The sequence below is a fragment of the Lynx rufus genome, unplaced genomic scaffold, assembly GCF_022079265.1.
Source record: "Lynx rufus isolate CCGP_SWC_20201006 ecotype Redwood Valley unplaced genomic scaffold, mLynRuf1.p SCAF_14, whole genome shotgun sequence".
Lineage (NCBI taxonomy): Eukaryota > Metazoa > Chordata > Mammalia > Carnivora > Felidae > Lynx > Lynx rufus.
In genome coordinates, this window is record NW_025814828.1 from 24,163,807 (window position 1) to 24,168,344 (window position 4,538).

Below are 4,538 nucleotides of genomic sequence, written 5' to 3' on the forward strand. Positions count from 1 at the left end.
AAAACATCACATCTTTATTGAGGTTGACATTATAGCTTGCAAGGTGCTTTTTCATTTTATTCTCATCATGACTCTTTGAATTAAGTATCCTGTTTAATTTGTGAAAGTAGGGAAATAGGGCTTAGTGGGGCTCCATGGCTTATCAAAAACACTTGTATTTGTATACTATCTGTTACTTTAACCTACGTTTTCTGATTTTTAGAAGTGCTTCCATTTACCCCATATTAAGCTGCTTATTTGGTTGGTTCTTGGAATTGTAACTGTTAACTAAATACAATCTGTGCAAAATGAATGATAATTAACGTTATCCATGTAACCTGCCCATTCTGTGGGCAGTTCAAATTTTGGAATTTCAGAGGAAGTTAGCCAGCTTTAGAGAAATAACATCTGTAAATTTTTTATTGTCCTGCCCATGGTGTGAAAGTTATTGACAAAGGTAGAATGTGAACCACATTCTAGGTGTGATCTACTTTTTTTAAAGTTTTTTTTTTGAGAAAGAACTTACACCTACATGTGGGAGAGAAGCAGAGAGGGAGAGAGAGAGAATCTAGAACAGGCTCCACACTGTCAGTGCAGAGCCTGATGTGGGGCTTGAACCCATGAACTTTGAGATCATGACCTGAGCTGCAACCAAGAATCTGGATGATTAATGGACTGAGTCACCCAGGTGTCCCATGGGTGATCTATTTTTAAATTACCATTTTCTATTAGTTGGGGTGGGGAAGAAAATAGCCTTTAATTATGAATATGTCATATATACAAACATAAAACCAATTGTCTCACATTTAACTTGTCTCTGCAAATGATAAATTTGAAAATGTTTAATAGAGAAGAATAAATATTAATAGAAGGAGAAGGGATTTTCCACCCCCATTAATTTATCTCACAAAAAAATTTCTAGGGGCGCCTGGGTGGCGCAGTCGGTTAAACGTCCGACTTCAGCCAGGTCACGATCTCGCGGTCCGTGAGTTCGAGCCCCGCGTCACAGGCTCTGGGCTGATGGCTCAGAGCCTGGAGCCTGTTTCCGATTCTGTGTCTCCCTCTCTCTCTGCCCCTCCCCCGTTCATGCTCTGTCTCTCTCTGTCCCAAAAATAAATAAATAAACGTTGAAAAAAAAATTTCTAAAAGAATTTTTAACTGTTGCTATTTTACTCACTTTGTGAGAACTCAAAAGTTCCTTTGAAATAGGTAAAGTATTTCAGAAAATAAGACTTCTGACTTCTACAATTTCTTTTGCCAATGCTGTGCAATGAAACTCTACTTAAGGGCCCTAATGACAGTCTTTATCAGACTCTCAAAGGAATTTTTACCTTGTACCTTCAGCTTCAGAAAGCTGAATGAAACTCTATGCCTATTCCCTTGAAAATCTGGAGATTGAATATTTTGGTTTGTAATGGAAAATATCCACAATTTTATGTGCAGCAAATTAGTGACAAGGGGGGGCTTGGTTAGCATCCTGGTTCTGTTACCTGCTACCTATATAGACTTAAAGTGCCACCCTCCATTTGCATGTAAAACAGGAATTTTAATACTTACCACTTAAATTTATTGGAAGCATTTGAGCTAAGATATATAACCCACTCAACACTGATTTGGCACATTTGAGGGATTTGATGAAAAATTGCTGTTATTATTTTCATCATCAAAGTATTTTCCTTGCTGCCTTTAAATGTACATGTGTGCATACAAAGAGGTATACCAGAAATTAAAAGCTATGCATGAGGTCTAAATGTTTCATTTGGATAGTGTCTTCTATTTTATAAGGTTGCAGAATATTACTTGAATAAGAAATTCCCTGAAAATGTAAGGATTAACCAGATCATCAGCAACTAACAAGCTGCTCACTGGTAACTATACTTTTTGACTGAAAGGATGTCACCAGAAAATAGTGAAAAGGGCACACAGTAGATGTTCCAGGCATTACAAATATAAAAATGAAAAAACTAAAACATACTTTTATGCAGTAACTTTTTTTGCAACATGGGATCAGTATAGTGTTTTCCATATATAAACTGTGTGTTCTCTCAGGACCACACGTTTCTGCCTGGTAGAACCAAATTTGATCATGATACAAGCATATGGAAGCCTAACTAATAATGTTAAAATCTGCAGTTATCTCTTACAGTTGGGTTTAGCTATAAGTGTGCAGGTGCATATATTTCTCTTTATAAAAAATAATCAAGTACAGAGCAGGTTTTTTAGGGAATCATAAATATAAAGTGCTTTAGTTTTCACATTAAAGGTGACTGTTAACCCACCTCACCAGCTAGAATTCCAAATAAGTGTATTTTATGTGTTAATTAATAAAATTATAAGGAGGTGTGCTGGAGAAGAGTCTGGAAAAACCTGGTGTCACGATGCTGGTTTTGGGGTGTCTCTTGTTGCACTCAGTCTCTTCCTCCATTTAGACTTTCCCAAGGAGTTGTTTATGTTTTCTCTCTTCCTTTCTTCAAATTCCCACTAAATCTTCAGGTCATACTATTTTGGCCTTTGTGTCCCTTATTTGATGCAAAACTTCTTGCTGAACTCATCATGTCCATGTTAGTGCTAAATTCAGTGGAAGTTTTCTTATTTCACTTCAAATTATAGATAACTTACTGTGTTAAATTGGTTTCAGGTGTACAGTTTAGTGATTCAACACCTCCATACGTCATGCTCTGCTGATCACAAGTGCGCTTTAATCCTCATCACCTACTTCACCCAACCTGCCACCCCCCTTCCTTCTGGTCACCATTAGTTCTCTATAATTATGAGTCTGTTTCTCTTTTTCTCCCTTGTTCATTTGTTTTGTTCCTTAAATTTCTCACAGAAGTCATATGGTATTTGTCTTGTACTGACTTACTTAGCATTATGCTCTATAGCTCCATCCGTGTTGTTGGAAATGGCAAGATTTCATTCTTTTTATGGCTCAGTAATACTCCATTGTGTATATATATACTACATGTTCTTTATCCATTTGTAAGTTGAGGGACACTTGCACTGCTTCCATATCTTGTCTACTGTAAATAATGCTGCTATAAACATAGGGGTGCATGTATCCAGTGTTACTGTGTTCTTTGGGTAAATGCCCAGTAATGCAATTGGTGGATTGTAACGTAATTCTATTTTTAACTTTTTGGGGGACATCCTTACTGTTGTCCACAGTGGCTGCACCAGTTTGCGTTCCCATCTAAAGGGCATGAGTATTCATTTTTCTCCACAGCCTTGCCAACACTTGTTCATTCCTCTTTGAAACTTGATCTCTTAGCCATAATGAACACTTAACAATTCTTTCTTGAAGTACTGTCTTCAAATTGCTTCTGAGGCAGAAGTTTTCTCCCCTCTTGATATTTTCTGCTCCTATTGATGGTGTGTTCTCCTAGAGCCCAATCTTTTTTTTTTTAATTTTTGTTTACACTTCTTTATTTTTTGAGAGAGAGAGAGAGACAGCACATGTGGGGGAGGGGCACAGAGAGAATGAAACACAGAATCCGAAGCAGGCTCCAGGATCTGAGCTGTCAGCACAGAGCCCCACTTGGGGCTCGAACTCAAGAACCGTGAGATCATGACCTGAGCTGAAGTCAGACGCTTAACTGACTGGGCCACCCAGGCGCCCCTTCTAGAGCCCAATCTTAATCTCTTTCTACACAGAATCATTCACTTTATATGTCTGGTTTTAATTACCATTTGTATAAATCAGAGTGGACTAGATGACAGTCCTAATAAACAACACCACATCTCCGTGGATTAAAACAGTACCAGTTATTTCTTACTCCTGTTACATATCCTAGTGGTCAAGTCAGAGGTCTGCATCATGTTGTCCCATGAGACCTAGGCTGTTGGATCAACTGGTATCTGAAATGTTGCTGTTCTCTTTGTCACAGGGAAAGAAAGTTCTAGAATTTTCCAATCAGCTCTCCTGTGATCACATGTGAATTTAGAACTCTTTGGACAAAACTAGTAAGACTCCACCAAAATGTAACCCTTTCACTGAGCCAAAATACAGACATTGAAATTATTTCACGACTACCACGACTACCAAACTTTAGTGGTTCTCACCTATTTGGTCTGACAGCAAAAATAAACTCACTTTTCATGGGAGACGACTTATAAGTTCCACCCAAAAGTTAAAAATCCCTAAATATGGTAGTTACTACCTGAGAACCAGACATGCGTCTTTAGAACTGAGAGGTTTACCATACCTATAGTAAATGGAAAGAAAGAAAAGTATAAGATGGGGAAGAAAGGACATACAGCAAATCTAAGAATTATATCTAGAAAAGATAATATTCTAAGGCATATTTTATGCAATTTAAACTGTTGTTGACAACTGATTGACCTGATACGTCCCTACAGCATCAATGGGTTTATAATCCTAGCTTTCAGTATCAATTTCATCAGTGATCACTGGTGGACCCTTTAAGGTTGAATTGGACATCACCCCACTTACCATTTGTAATTCTTGTATCACTTAGTATAGGCTAGTTTATGCTGTGAGTAGCAAACAATTTTCAAATCTCAAAACTTCAGTATCTTAAAAGAAAAAAATGATTTCTCAC